The 16,835-nt window shown below is 35.1% G+C and overlaps 1 protein-coding gene across 1 annotated transcript in view; it reads right to left on the reverse strand.

Moving 5' to 3' along the window:
• LOC119075262 overlaps positions 1-16,835 on the reverse strand; it is a 109,836-nt gene that overhangs the window by 62,308 nt on the left and 30,693 nt on the right. The window contains exon 2 of the mRNA XM_037181659.1: positions 2,474-2,505. The gene's annotated coding sequence lies outside the window, so the exon portion shown is untranslated. The remainder of the gene's footprint in view (positions 1-2,473; positions 2,506-16,835) is intronic.

A 16,835-nucleotide genomic window follows, 5' to 3' on the forward strand; every position in this document is an offset into this window, starting at 1 on the left:
TCTCATTTTTCGTTACACCATCTGCACTAGCCCAAGTCCATTTCCGTTGAGGCTTTCCTGCAAAAAATGAATTCATTGCGTACAAATTGTGTTGCTGTAAGAAGTTGAGTAAAGTATTTCCACGCTCATTTCTTTGGTCGTTGCTAAAACTACCAACAGAAACTTCGGAGTCTTCTTCTCGTTTTCCCAGCTTCGCATTGAAATCACCGATTAGATATTGGTAATGTGAAGGGTTTTCGTCCAGAGCTTTCTCGACATCTTCATAGAATCTTTCTACTTCTTCGTCATCATGAGTGGACGTGGGTGCGTAAACCTGAATTAATTTGACACTGTATCTGTTATTTATCTTCAGGCTTACGTATATCACTCGATCGGATATGCTTTTCGTGTGAATTATGCGATCCGACCACCGCTTGTTTATGAACAATCTGGTGTGTATGCAACCAGAGAAAAGGTTTTCATTTCCATTCATAAATAGTAATCGTATGCTGCTATATGCATGTGTCGCTTGGAGCGATGCAAGGTAACAGAAAGATATGACCAATTTATTGTGGTTAATTTGATTCATTTTATGTTGCAAAGCCAACACACGAACAAGAATGTCTTTGTGGGATCCTGTGTGTATGTATCTTTCCATCACTTATCCGTTCATCGAAATTCATGTAAACATCATGTCCGCTTTCTAACCCTTTTTCTTCTTCTCTTGTGCAAAAAATGTGTATCCTTGGAATTTTTTGCCAGCGGGAAATAAATAATGAAAAGAAGCAAAAAGTCCTAGTAATCGTGAAATTACCAAAAAAATGGAAAATCTGTCCTGCTTGCGCTCGAGCTATTTTTCTTGATAAGTACATTTTCTTTCATCCGTACGACTTCATTCACAAAATTTTTCACTCGCTTCGCTCCCGCCTCTCTGACGGTATGATAAAAACATTATCATCAAAAAATTATGATGAACACACATTTATTATAAAAATAAATTACAAACTCGGGCTATAATAATGACATTTCCTAGGGCTTTCCAACTTAATTTACGTCACCGCGTTAGCAATTTATAATTAATAATGGTTGAAAGCGAAAGAAAACGATTCGAAAAACCATTACTGATATTATTTACAACTAGGACAATAGCCTTTATAAAGACCTCGGACTAACAATTTAGAGAATTTAATGATGTAATGGATGTCGCATGTGGCCAGGCAGTGGCCGTTTTTCACAAAAAGGTTTTTGAAGTTTCAGCGGAGGGGAGAAAATGACTATTTTTCGCCTGAGTTGTGAAATATAAGATTATCGTCATTCTGAGGAAAGCAGAGAATAACCATTTAAGTGTATATTACACACAACGAGCGAGAGCCAGCGAGAGATTAAAAATTCAACTCTCAGTAAGCCAGGACATCACAAGATGTGCGAAAGTACTTTCGCCCCCCCCCCCCCCCCAAAACGAAGATGCGAAAGTAAATGACAGAAACAACATGTGTTCCGTCTGGTGTCGTTGTGATCGCTGTGATTGTTGTGATAGAAAAGAACGTTGCCAATAATATATTTATCGTTGCCGCATATTTCAGCTTATTTCGGTAAATTTCATCAGTTGGAACGTGTTTAGGAAGCTCAAATTACAATTTTCGTAGTCATCCAAATAACCATTTATTGTAATAGTTTTGATATGTTGAATGTCACCTACTAGCTGATGCTACACATACCTACAACAATTCGTGTAGCATCTACTTCAATTCAGGAAGCATCTACTTCAATTCATGAAGCATCTACTTCAATTCATGAAGCATCTACTTCAATTCATGAAGCATCTACTTCAATTCATGAAGCATCTACTTCAATTCATGAAGCATCTACTTCAATTCATGAAGCATCTACTTCAATTCATGTAGTATCAACTACAATTTATTCATCTAGACAGCGGAAGTTATCAGTCTAGACGGATAAATACCGACAGTAATTTCTCATTTTCCCTCTCAAATACAATCAAAGAAAAGACAATAAGTACCGACTTATGGTAAATGGAATTTTTTGAGTACATTTTTCGCATTTACCGACCAGAAGCACGCAAAGCACTGTACGTACGAGGTTCCAAATTTTTATTTTCACGAGTGGAAACACAGCCCTCCCTTTCGGGTCGGTCCATAACGCCCCCACTCGTCAAAATAAAATTTTGGAACCTCGGACGTAAAGTAAAGTAGCATATATCAGTGAAGAGGGATTTTTTTGAAAGTGGACCAGGCTCCGTCGGATTTTTTTTAGCGACGTTTTTTTTGCATGCCCATTGACATGACATGTACCTTACCGTTGTTCGAAAATAACAAATTGTTTGTGTCAGTCAAAGGCTGTAAATTTTGTTGAATTTCAAAGGGAATATCCCGCACCTGGCGAATGTTAGTCTTTAGATCAGTAGATCAGTTTGATATCCTATTACTTCACTGATATAAATGATATACTATGACACTGCGGAAAAGGTACTTACCACTAAATTTGAGGCATACGATTGTCTGCTATCTGTAATTAATCAAAACAAATTCTGGTCAGTCATTGTGTAATAAATGTAATAGTCTATTCTACCATAAGTTAGACAACTATAGAAATTAAGTAAAATTTTCATTCTCAGATAAACGTTCATTTTTTGGCTGGCTTAAAGATAAAACTTCTTCAATTTTATCTTTAATTTCTCATGGAAACTAATAAACGACCGATAAATTAATTCAAAACTACCGATAAAAAATAATAAAGTACCGATAGCGAAATTCCCGAGTATCGATAAAAATATTCCAATTCGATAAGTTTTTACCGATAAAAAGTGCTGAAATACCGACATTTTATCGATCATTTTTAATTTTTTATCTGTAATTTATTATTTTCTATCGATCATTCGATCATTCATTATTATTTATCGGTAGTTCATTATTTTCTATCGGTAGTTTATTATTATTTATCGGTAATTTATTATATTTTATCGGTATTTCGGTATTTTTAATCGGTAAATTATTATTTTCTATCGGTGCTTTCTATTTTTGGTCTCTCGTATGTGTGTTATAATTTTGCTATTTTTCATTGGTCATATTCCTATTGTTGGGAAAAATACTTTTCTTCAATCAAAGACTTATTTGGGAATATACAACATTTAACTGCTTCGGTCATTTATTATTTTTTATCGGTAGTTTTGAATTAATTTATCGGTCGAATATAATATCCCATTTCTAATTACGAGGTGTTGCTACTTTCGAACTTCGAAGCTATAGTCGTTAGGTCGTTACTCAAAATGTGCATCGTATCAATCGACGAGTTATTGCTTTCAAGAAGTCTTAACCACACTAGCTTAGTGAAGTAATCGTAATTACCAATCTTATTCTTCGAAAATTTTCCTGTTTAGGCAAAGAATTTCCTTATTGATACGAATCATTAACCTCAGCGCATATTAGGCACGCATCCCACTAGAAATGTTTTTATCAAAATGAAATCTTTGAAACAGGTAGATGGATGAACGAACATGCTTCTTTCTCATTACACATATTTGTTGACATTGTACGTCATCGTGTGTTATTCGTCGGACGAGGCGAATAGCAATCTTTTCTTTTTACAAATATTAAATTATTATTAATTATACAGAGAACCTCGTCAATTAACGTATTTTATAGTAAAAATAAAGATGACACCGGTTTCATCAGTCTTTTCTATTTTAAATTAATATTTTACAGCAAGTTAACGTAAAAAAACGACCAAATACAGCGATAAATGCGGATTGATTAGAAGGACAAAAAATAATTAGAATGGATAGGTACCTCATCTCGGACGTAATTGACCTTCGGAGCTATTCTTAGAACATTTGAACATCTCTGAAGTCGAAACACGTAATTTTCTAGAAACTTGTATCGAGTTTTTGTTGTTGTTTTGTTTCGCTTCGTTCATAATATACCTAATTGATGATTTAATCACATGATAGTCACCTCTTTGATGATCATTTTTGCCTATTGTAATTTAGCGATTGTGTGGCTATTGGATTATAATATATCGTTCTACGGAATGTTTTACAATGATTGTTTCTATGGTGGAAATATGTTCGCTATAATGCTTCGATAAATGTGTCACGGCTCTACAGAAGTCGAGTTTTTTTTAGCAAAATCGTCACCATCGTTTCGTCGTATACGAAAGGAATTTCTTCCGCTAAAATCACTTGTTTAACCCAAGGTTTATAGGCAGAAAACACACGAGCAATTTTGCGTTGAATGGATCGACAATTATGCTTGCTGCGTTTTCTATCGAGAAGAATGAAAACCGAAGTCGCATATGTATGTTGTGGGACTTATGAAGGTTTGAAAAAACTTTCAGTTGTCTAGAGATACGTATGCGCAAAGACTTGTTTGCTTTGTGGTAGCTTTACCATAGAACTGGCCACGAGTTAGGACGTTTGGTGATCAGTTGAAATTATAATTCAACTAAGATTCGCTAGACTTTTTTGTGAGCAAATCGGTATGGTGTTCGATAGAGCTCGAGTACCACTGTCGCCATGGCCTGATGAGAAATAGTATTTTTGAACTGAAATTACAATTCGAGTTACTGATAGTATCCAAGTTTTTTTTGCGATTCGGCAGGCGCAACCTCCCCATAAACAACCTTGGTTTACCTAGTACTGGTCTGGGTAAATAATGTGCCTAGGCAGCTAAAATTCAAGTGAAGCTAAACTGATTTGCGAGACTGTTCAAAGGCTAAGATGCTTACCAGTCATAACCATAAAGTCACGCTTTGTAGCACAATCAATGCCAGATTATTGTCTGAGACGAGAAAGAAAAACAAAGTTTTGGTTGGAAAAGGTCCCAGTCAAGTGGCTGCAACATACACCAGGGGTTTTTTTGGTAAAATGTTTCCCATATTGTGCAGGACTTTCCTCAAATAAAAAATAGTTTGCGGAAAATTTGGAAAAATGTGAGAGAAGTTAGGAAAATAAGGAAAAATGCACTGGTGTGAACACACCTGAAGGGTATTTTCCGTCTTTAGTAGTGTTACCGAGGGGCTATACACAAAACCCCATGTCAGCCGGATCATGAAAACACTGCAAAAACGGAATAGAAAAGAATCCTCCTAAAATCATAGAAATAACTACCACTACTACATTTTTCTACGCTTTGTAAACGAAATATTCGTCTCTCGTTACAAACCTAATTTTACAGGGAAGTCCCTCATGAGAATTTGATCATAATTGTGTGCTCTTAATCTATCAAGTTGTTCTTGACATATTATGCCTTAATTATGTAGGTTGAGGATGAGAACTTATTAATGAATTAGCCGTCCTAATAAAATTGAATTTGTGTCTCAACAGCTTTCGAAGTAGTTGCAAAAAACATTTACGAATTTTTCAACGACTTTTGCAGTTGCTTCAGTCAAGTAATAAAATGGCCTGCCCACCAAAGTATGAAGCATTGATACCATCAACGCTTTTACGAACATTTCGTTCACAATAATTTCTTGGTTATGCCTCTATGGATGACGTTTTGACAGCTGAAATAATCTTGGACAAAACTGCATGTAGACCGTGTAGACCATACATTCAGTTACTATTGTGAATTTATACGATAGGGTTAGTTACCAGTAAACCGATCTCATCGATTGATATAACATGAAACTGTAACAGGAATGTGTATACACCATTATAGGGTAACGAGTAATTTCGCGCCGCGCGAGATTACACATATTATAGTGGAATTTCGCGCCCATACATTTTTCAATGGCTAACTTGATCAAGAGAATTTTTACGAGTACCTGGCGATAAATTGGCGGTAGATTCAGTTGAGTATCAGGCACATAAATTTTGGAGATGCGAATTTTATTCTAACACCCTACAGCTTTGTATCAGGGATACCGGTATCCTTAGAAAGTGTGGATTTTCCTTTTACAAAACGTTAGGATACCGGTATCCCAACCAAGATACACGTATTTTGTATAAAGGATACCGGTATCCCGACATAGAAAGTGTGGATTTTCCTTTTACAAAACGTTAGGATACCCTTGAGGATACCGGTATCCCAACTGCGATACACATATTTTGCATCAAGTATACCGGTATCCTTACTCAGAAAAAGTGGATTTTCCCTTTACAAAATGTTAGGATGCCTGCATCGCAACTGAGACGTTGCGAGATTCCTACCAGCAAGAAATTCCTAATGGGCGCGAAATTACACTAATAAAGTAGGAATTTCGCGTGACGCGAGATTCCTACTTTAATAGTGTAATTTCGCGCCCATACGGCGCGAAATTACTACTAGCCCATTATAGACCTACTCTGCTGATCATAACAAAATTTTCAACAATTCACAGAGTGTCATCAGACATTTGAATAACTTCGCGTCATTGTGATATCGCAGCATACGTGAGAAAGATGTAGGATGGGCTGATAACAATTTGATGTGAGGTCGGTTATAAAATCAAACACATCAAACATCGCATCAATAATTTACGTAAATTTAATGATTTTCAAAAACTAATTAAGAATACGACTGGGGACCATTGAACAGCTTTCGATCCCTTTGTTTATTTCCTATATTTGACACGAATGTGATATGGGTAAACTTGGAGGACGGCCTAATGAATGACGAATTTAATAAATCGAAAATAGAGCGAAGGCATTTCGCTACCTTTCGACCATATTTATGTTGAAACGGACTGTAAAATAATTGTTTCAGACGCAAATGAGCATGTCAAAATTTCAACGAAACGTTAACATTTTAACTTGAATTAGCTGCGACAAACTGTAACTGTAACAAAAAATCTCGGACTAAAAACCTTTCATTTTCCGAACGACAAATAGTTTATTTTGTGTCACTTCATTGATGATTATGACACACATCTTAAATTGAAATCGATAGCCACAACAACAACAACAACGTACGACATGGTTTCAACCAAAAATATACAACACCTCGTATATACACACACATTTTGTGTTTCATTTTAAAATCATAATCTTTCGGCTTGGTCTCGTCATTTGCATTTTGTATTCAATTAAATTGAAAAGAAAAAAAATCTTAATTGAATATTCATCGATAAATGACTGGTTAATTTGTACCGCTGGCTGTGCGATGTTCGAATCGAACGGCTTTACATCTACAGATATTTTGTTTAACAGAAAAGTATTAATTGTCGTTTCAAGGGAATAATATTGCCTCGCAGTCGCTGGTTTACTATTACGAAATGACTAATAGACCGAATAATAGCCTGTTTGCGTATCAGTCACTCATAGGCCAAGGCAAAGGTTTAAAACCTATGTCATATTGTAACATCACCCGATACGAGAAACATTTGCTCTCCGACCTTTTGAGCATTTTAAGAGGGCTCTGTCTCACATCTGAGAAAATCCAAAATGGTTTGCCAATGAAGGTATATTGTGGAGACAAATGAAAAATGATTTTTAGCTCCGTACGAAGAACAAAGGGGCTTATAGGATTACGGTGTCGTGTGTAATTGATGGAATTCGAAGCAGACGGTAAGGGCAAAGTGTTTGCCTATGTTCATAGATGACGAATCCGCAATAAAAATTTTGTCTGTCTGTCCGTCACGTCGATATCTTGAGTAAATCAAATCCGATTATAAATTTTTTTTTCCTGAAAGGTAGTTGAAATAGTGAGGCTAAGTTCGAAGATGGGCATATTCGGGTCGGCCCTTCGTGAGTTAGGGTCGCCTAAGTATTTTAAGGTCTTTTGGGGATATCTACAGCAAAATAAACGATGGAAATTTAAATAGAACGGCAAACGATATGTATTGTCGAGACTGATCCAGGAAAGGTTTATTCAAATCGGGTAAGTAGACCGTGAGCTAGGGCCCTAGAAGTGAAAGGCTACTCGGCCCTAAGTGTATTTTGCATATAACTCGACTAAATTTCATCCGTTTTTCCTAATTTTTGTTTCATTTGAAATGAACGTCGTACGGGCTTCGTATTTGCGCTAGGCGTACTTTCTAAGTTGCACACATTTCATAATAGTTTTACCTTAACTACTTTTACGACTACAATTGGCTTACGGTCAAAGTAGGGCGACGACAGACACACTAGGGTCACGTACGCAATATATATACGGGTTCGTACGGGGCTCAGTCGCAGTAAACGCTCCGACTGTTCGGATAACTCGTGTTATTGTAATGGTATGTCTATCAGAGAAATGATAACACATAGACTATCCCAACGAAGATTGAATTTGTCAATTGCATTCTTCATTTGCCTCTAATACTTTCGCAACAATGTGATTTTCTTTACGACGTGTGGTAATCCTTCTAGCGCAAATTACACGCAAATTTAATCACGAGCTCAATTTGAAGTTATAACTTTAGTTAGAAATTGTTGTCGTGGTAACGGTTGATGAATCATAATACAGGATAGCCAGACAAAATCGTATGGGTCAATTTTAAGTAAATACAGTAGAAAGTTTCAACATTCAATTTACGCTCGCCATAATTTCGGTTTCAATCATGAACAATTTGAATTTTGTCTGACGTATACTCGATTGAACGGACAACATTATAATCTAATTCGAATCATCCGGAAATAACTCAACTAATTAGAGAAATTTCAATTTTGTTGCCAGAACAGCAAAACGGTTCCCAGCAAACTAATATTTTAACTTTTTCCATATTGTATCCCTGCGTCAGTATTTTAATTAAACGTAGAAACGGAAACCGAAGAATGGAAGTCTTCTGTACACTTAAGTGTGTTATAATATGCTGCATAGTGAAAACGAAAATTATTTAATTTTATGGCAAAAGTTTGCATGTTTTTCCAAATTATTTATTTGCAGCAACGAGATGCATGGTTCCGTAAAATTATATGTAAGCTTTCAGTTTTAATTGCATTATCGTTACAACGAAAAAAAAAACTTAATTTCAGCACCGCACGGTAAGCTATTGGGACTAATGTGCCTGAAGATAGCAAATTCACAAAAAGATTAAACGGCTAGCTAGATCTTTTCCGATTCGTTAAGTGTGGTCCTTTCTCTGAATGATAGTCCATCAATGCTCTAGGAACACTATATCAATTTGCACACGAACAAGTATAGCGAATCATAATCGAAATAAAATTCCAATTCATCACTATCCTTGCATACTCGTCAGTGGTTGAGCCACCACAAAAGCTTTTATTGCCTATCCACCCGGAATATTGTTGTTACACGTACATTTCCCACCCGCGGAGAGCGGTCGTTACATATGGGAACTTTTTCATTACATCACAAGTGAAGGAATATTCATATGAAAATTCATTACATATCAGGAGATTTTCATTACATACCAGCAGATTTTCATTACTTATCAGTAAAAATGTATCACATGAAATATTCTTTAGCACTGAAATCGAAACAATACTCGCGATGTTATTTTAGTTTTGATATCACAAACTTTGTCACTTGAATTAAGTGCACACCAATCTAAGCAAATTCATTAAAAACTTTCAAAAAAAAATGAAATAAAAAACACAAAAATAAAAGTGACGGCCATTTTGTCTTTAGCCATAATTTCAATTTTTTCAACTTCGACGAACACCAATGGCCAAACAATTTTAATTTTTGCATTTTTCACTTATTTTCAAAAACAATCAACACTTTTACTTTTATTATCATGTATTCACTTCACTTCACAGCAAAATTTATTGAAACACCACCAAAATCGACAAATATTACGCAAAATATGAATCTAGCACTTCACAAAAACAAAACAGTCGAAGTAGTTTGTCAAAACAGTAGTGTTGCCAGTGATGCTTTCGGGATTAATACAATGAAGAAGTGTGAGCCGATTTCATCAGCAGACTAGATTCGTTTTTAAACGTTTCAATGCAACAACAGATATTTTTGTTGGTTTTGTTGTATCGGTAGTTTTTATGTTTAGTATTAGTCTGGCAGTGAATGAAATAGCGCGACATAAATGTTGTGAAATTGTGCATTAATTTAGAATAATCTTTTGATATTCAAGAGTCTGCCAGTTGTATCCTGGAACAGTGTTCTAGGAACACTTTTGGTTTTGAACTCTCAGGTCCTTGGGTGGGAAAATGTACTCGTAACAACAATATTCCGGGTGGATAGGCAATAAAACAGCATACATTGGATGCTGCTTGGTAGTTCATTACACTCGGAATCAATTTTGCGAACTCGCGAACTCACTCGTGTGGTTTTAAGCAACTCGCTTTGGAAACGGTTATTTTGACTCGTGTAGTTGCATACCTCGCCTTCGGCTCGGATATGCAAACTCTACACTTGTCAAAATAACCGTTTCCAAAGCTTGTTGCTTATAACCACACTTGTGAGTTCGGCTCGTATCACAAAATTGATCCCTCATGTAATGAACTACCTCCGCAGCATCCAATGTAATCTACTATTGGCTTTTGTGTCTCATACGATTTTCATGGGTTGATTACAATTATTTTACCGGTAACACTAAGACGCTTTATACGTATCGCATCCTATTCGTAAGGGTACTGTTTTTACGTTACATCGTACGGGGCGAACATGACCCTTCACGGTTTAAAATTGGAGTTTTGTTTAAATAAAATGTTCAAGTTACTTTAAACATACAATATTGCATCCAATTTGCATATGGGGGATACAACATATATATAACAGCGTGTAATAAAGCTAGAGTATTATACTGCAGCATATGATGATGAGAGAGATTCTTTGGAGATTTATTTTCCGTTGCATAAGGCAAAACGCAAGCTCCAAAGTAATGTTATGGTAATTTTGTTTAAAGCACTAAAAGCAGACTCACTCGAGAGAGCAGGTGCTTCACTTAAATTGCAAATGCACACCGTCTTTAAACTGGGTATAATACTTATCGTGTTAGCCGAAATAAAGGAAGTGTTGTACTTGGCAAACATTAAATTGCTTTCTAATTCAGTAATTACATTGTTATGCATGCACTCAAGACAATAACTTTGTAAATATTCGCTTAAGATTTTGTAGATAAAAGACAATTCGAGTGAGGAAGAAACCGTTAACAGTGATTTAGAGACGGCAAATTGTTACTCAGATTTTCCTCTTAAATTCTTCGGTTGGTTTGGTTCACAAATACAACCAAACAGATGGGGGATCGTTCGATAAAGTATGTCACGCGTGCGACAGTGATGGATACAATAGAAAGAGATGCAAATAATCGTCACGCCTGAGCGATTCTTTTCAATAATTCGCCGTTTGCACTGTTTGGATTAGTGGTATGGTTCGTTGTCAATGTCGTTTGAGACGTCAAATAAGCTGTTATTTTCACAAAGCTAACCATTATGTCAAAAAATTTAAATAAAGCTTTCACTTTTTGAGGTTAGCTTTGTGAAATTGACAGCTTATTTGAAAGTATTTGCGAGAAGAAACCGCTATTTGACATGGATCTATAACTACCTACAACTCTATAGTATCGTCGGGAAGGCCAAGATGATGGAGCAAACTTTTCTTGTACCACAACTGCATGTGAGAAAGTTTCCCCTTTTTTAAGTACTGACAGCTTGACCATTTACATTTTATTGAACTGATGCCCTGTTACTCAGTCATTCAAACAAATTCTGTTCTTTGAAGATTGAACATCCAAACTAGATCACTAGATCCATTCCAATCTTTGGGTACGGTGATATGTTTGATAAAAAAGCACATCGAACTCAACAATTCTGAATTGTCATAAGAGCAAGTGAGACAACTGTATGCGAGATTCATCAGGGCGAGAGGGATAGAAACGTTCCATAAATGACGCGTTTCAAGTCAGTGTGAATCGTTTATCATTTACAAACCGATGATAATCAGAGAGTTGCCAATATGGCGACTGAGATATCATTTCGACGGATAGATGGAATATGTCGAATGACAGTTGGTTTTTTGAGAGAGACTTCAATACCATGCAATCATTCGACATATTCTCTCTATCAATATAACGACCCAGTCATCATATTAGCATCTCTCTGATCATAATAAGATTAAATTCCCTGTAGGGTCATTCTACCTCATACGAAATAATAATAAAACGCAAAAGAATCTCAAATGTCTTGCTAAATGTAAAACATGAAATTAGATTGTCATCAGACTATGTCGATCGGGTCGATAACTCAAGTTCTTAAAAGTCATGTTTGCAATACAGAGGCGAAAAAAAAAACGGATTAAAGAGATTCTCGTGTGTAGCAGCTTCCACGTTACTCGTATAATAAACGAAATGTGAAAATGAACTCAACAAAAAAATGCTGTCATGTCATGCGAAACTAATCATTAATTTGGTTTATAAATTGTGTGACTGATCATCAATATTACGCCGGTCATTTTGTTCGAACACTGGGCACTGAACTAAATCAGCTGGTGGCTTGTTTTTTTTTTTTAGCTAACATGGAGACATTGACTTTGAAAAGTACAGTTAGGAATGTGATGTAATCAAACATTAAATGATACGCACGTAAATAAGACACCGTAAAAGGCATTACGAGACACAGATTAGCAAAAGAAAAAGGCGAAATTTTCTACGGTTTAGGAAGAAGACTTTGTTTTAGGTAAGGTATGCTTTAAGATATTTATTGATGATGAGATCTTGTATGCAATCAGTCACGACCAGACGAACAATTTAAAAAAAATCGGAAAATTGGATTTAAGTTCGTAGTTTGAGGTTTTATGGTTCCTATACAAGGTTAATGTTTGATTTTATAGTTTTGCAATCTCTGTTAAAAACGCCTAGGTTTTACCATGTAGCTTCATGCCTTGTTAAATGGTAGGAATCATAATGCTCAAACGCGAGAACAAAAAATTTCCTCTGTACAGGTAGTGTAACTAGATGGGCTCTCGAGCAAACCGGCTTTCAAAACTATGCATCAGTCAATTGTAGAAATTTTAAAAATTAATTTCTACAAATTGAAATATAATGCCCAATGCAACACGTTATTCTCTGAAACATGACGCTTGTGCGCACTAATCGAATAACCACAAAATGCAATTTTCCATTTAATCCACTGACTCACAAAACTAAATCGCTTATTTTTCCGCTCTGAAAACACCGAAATTGAAAACAAAACGTCTCCCCGACACACACAATACAATTTTACCCAGCGAAAGGCAATAACTTCGCGCACTTAATATTTTTCTTCTCTTCGTTGCATACATGTTCTCCAGTGTGTCTACTTAATCTGAAAACAATTAGAAACCACGAATTATCGAATTACAAACAAAACATTAGTTCTGCACGCAAACACACACTCACACGTTCCGCAAGAATTTAACCAGTTTTCCATGTTAGCGTAAAAAACCCATTTTCTAATGGTTGGTTTTCATTTTCGGTTTTTGCCGCTATCACTTTTGCCTGTTGTTTAAATGCATTTTCTATATGGTTGTTAAACATACTCATAACACACACTAGGCCCCACCTTTTGGGCGGGTCAGGTCACTTGACTGACAATTTTTTCAACATATTTTTAATCAATTTCATTTTATTTTCCGTTGATAAACTTCCGAAACTGATATAAAAACCATCGCTTGAGTACAAATTCTTTGGAAAAGTACTTTTTCTGTTCTCTATTTTCTTGTAAATTTGCTGCCAGATTTTTAATCAACAATAAATCATAAATAGGGACTCGTGAAAATTACGAACTTCACACTCGTGGGAGCTTTAAAGGTTTCTGTTTGATTGTTTTTTAGTGTCATTCCACACATGTGAATAACGATTCAAAAATTGGTTTTTCATAGAATTTTATAAATATTTTATGTCATGGCGTGAAATCCCGGGTAAAAATTTCAGTCTCAGTGAGACCGAAAAATACGTAGTCTCAAGGGTCTCATTTCGGTCTCATTGACTTTTTCAGTTTGCGAGAAGTCTCAATTTTAATTTATTTTATGTAAATGAATAAGAATGAACGAGAGAAGCTGAGTGGTCTCGTTTCGACTACTTTTCGAGAATGTTTGAGAATGAATGAGTAGTCTTTTTTGACATTTATTTGTTAGGCGTGATGAGACTGTCCGAGTGGTCTCGGATTTAATACTTTCCGAGACTGGACAAGTGGTCTCTTTTCGAATAATTTTTCCTTACACTTTCCGAGACTGACCGAGTGGTCTCGTTTCGACTACTTTTCGAGAATGTTTGAGGATGAATGAGTAGTCTTTTTAGACTTTCATTTGTTAGACGTGATGAGGCTGTCCGAGTGGTCTCGGATTTAATACTTTCCGAGACTGACCGAGTAGTCTCATTTAAAAAAAAAATATATTCAAATTTTGAGAACGGAAAAGTGTTCTCATTTCGAGAAAATATTTTATTCGAATTTTGAGAACGGAAAAGTGTTCTCATTTCGAGAAAATATTTTCTTCCAATTTTGAGAACGGTAAAGTGTTCTCATTTCGAGAAAATATTTTATTCGAATTTTGAGAACGGAAAAGTGTTCTCATTTCGAGAAAATATTTTCTTCCAATTTTGAGAACGGAAAAGTGTTCTCATTTCGAGAAAATATTTTATTCGAATTTTGAGAACGGAAAAGTGTTCTCATTTCGAGAAAATATTTTCTTCCAATTTTGAGAACGGTAAAGTGTTCTCATTTCGAGAAAATATTTTATTCGAATTTTGAGAACGGAAAAGTGTTCTCATTTCGAGAAAATATTTTCTTCCAATTTTGAGAACGGAAAAGTGTTCTCATTTCGAGAAAATATTTTATTCGAATTTTGAGAACGGAAAAGTGTTCTCATTTCGAGAAAATATTTTATTCGAATTTTGAGAACGGAAAAGTGTTCTCATTTCGAGAAAATATTTTCTTCCAATTTTGAGAACGGTAAAGTGTTCTCATTTCGAGAAAATATTTTATTCGAATTTTGAGAACGGAAAAGTGTTCTCATTTCGAGAAAATATTTTCTTCCAATTTTGAGAACGGAAAAGTGTTCTCATTTCGAGAAAATATTTTATTCGAATTTTGAGAACGGAAAAGTGTTCTCATTTCGAGAAAATATTTTCTTTCAATTTTGAGAACGGAAAAGTGTTCTCATTTCGACAAAATGTTTTCTTGGACTTTTGAGAACGGAAAAGTGTTATCATTTGGCAAAAATATTTTCTTAGACTTTTGAGAACGGAAAAGTGTTCTCATTTCGAAAAAAAAAATTCTTGGACTTTTGAGAACGGAAAAGTGTTCTCATTTCGAGAAAATATTTTATTCGAATTTTGAGAACGGAAAAGTGTTCTCATTTCGAGAAAATATTTTATTCGAATTTTGAGAACGGAAAAGTGTTCTCATTTCGAGAAAATATTTTCTTCCAATTTTGAGAACGGAAAAGTGTTCTCATTTCGAGAAAATATTTTATTCGAATTTTGAGAACGGAAAAGTGTTCTCATTTCGAGAAAATATTTTCTTCCAATTTTGAGAACGGAAAAGTGGTCTCATTTCGAGAAAATATTTTATTCGAATTTTGAGAACGGAAAAGTGTTCTCATTTCGAGAAAATATTTTCTTCCAATTTTGAGAACGGAAAAGAGTTCTCAATTCGAGAAAATATTTTCTTTCAATTTTGAGAACGGAAAAGTGTTCTCATTTCGACAAAATGTTTTCTTGGACTTTTGAGAACGGAAAAGTGTTATCATTTGGCAAAAATATTTTCTTAGACTTTTGAGAACGGAAAAGTGTTCTCATTTCGACAAAAAAATTTCTTGGACTTTTGAGAACGGAAAAGTGTTCTCATTTGGAAAAAATATTTTCTTGGACTTTTGAGAACGGAAAAGTGTTCTCATTTCGACAAAATGTTTTCTTGGACTTTTGAGAACACTTTTCCGTTCTCAAAAGTCTAAGAAAATATTTTTGCCAAATGAGACCACTTTTTGGTTCTTAAAAATCCAAGAAAACATTTTGTCGAAATGAGAACACTTTTCCGTTCTCAAAAGTCCAAGAAAATATTTTGTCGAAATGAGAACACTTTTCCGTTCTCAAAAGTCCAAGAAAATATTTTTGCCAAATGAGAACACTTTTCCGTTCTCAAAAGTCTAAGAAAATATTTTTGCCAAATGAGACCACTTTTTGGTTCTCAAAAGTCCAAGAAAACATTTTGTCGAAATGAGAACACTTTTCCGTTCTCAAAAGTCCAAGAAAATATTTTTGCCAAATGAGAACACTTTTCCGTTCTCAAAAGTCCAAGAAAACATTTTTTCCAAATGAGAACACTTTTCCGTTCTCAAAAGTCTAAGAAAATATTTTTGCCAAATGAGACCACTTTTTGGTTCTCAAAAGTCCAAGAAAACATTTTGTCGAAATGAGAACACTTTTCCGTTCTCAAAAGTCTAAGAAAATATTTTTGCCAAATGAGACCACTTTTTGGTTCTCAAAAGTCCAAGAAAACATTTTGTCGAAATGAGAACACTTTTCCGTTCTCAAAAGTCCAAGAAAATATTTTTGCCAAATGAGAACACTTTTCCATTCTCAAAAGTCCAAGAAAACATTTTGTCGAAATGAGAACACTTTTCCGTTCTCAAAAGTCCAAGAAAATATTTTTGCCAAATGAGAACACTTTTCCGTTCTCAAAAGTCCAAGAAAATATTTTTGCCAAATGAGAACACTTTTCCGTTCTCAAAAGTCCAAGAAAATATTTTTGCCAAATGAGAACACTTTTCCGTTCTCAAAAGTCTAAGAAAATATTTTTGCCAAATGAGACCACTTTTTGGTTCTCAAAAGTCCAAGAAAACATTTTGTCGAAATGAGAACACTTTTCCGTTCTCAAAAGTCCAAGAAAATATTTTTGCCAAATGAGAACACTTTTCCATTCTCAAAAGTCCAAGAAAACATTTTGTCGAAATGAGAACACTTTTCCGTTCTCAAAAGTCCAAGAAAATATTTTTGCCAAATGAGAACACTTTTCCGTTCTCAAAAGTCCAAGAAAATATTTT

This window comes from Bradysia coprophila, unplaced genomic scaffold, assembly GCF_014529535.1.
Source record: "Bradysia coprophila strain Holo2 unplaced genomic scaffold, BU_Bcop_v1 contig_193, whole genome shotgun sequence".
In the NCBI taxonomy this organism is placed as follows: Eukaryota; Metazoa; Arthropoda; class Insecta; order Diptera; family Sciaridae; genus Bradysia; species Bradysia coprophila.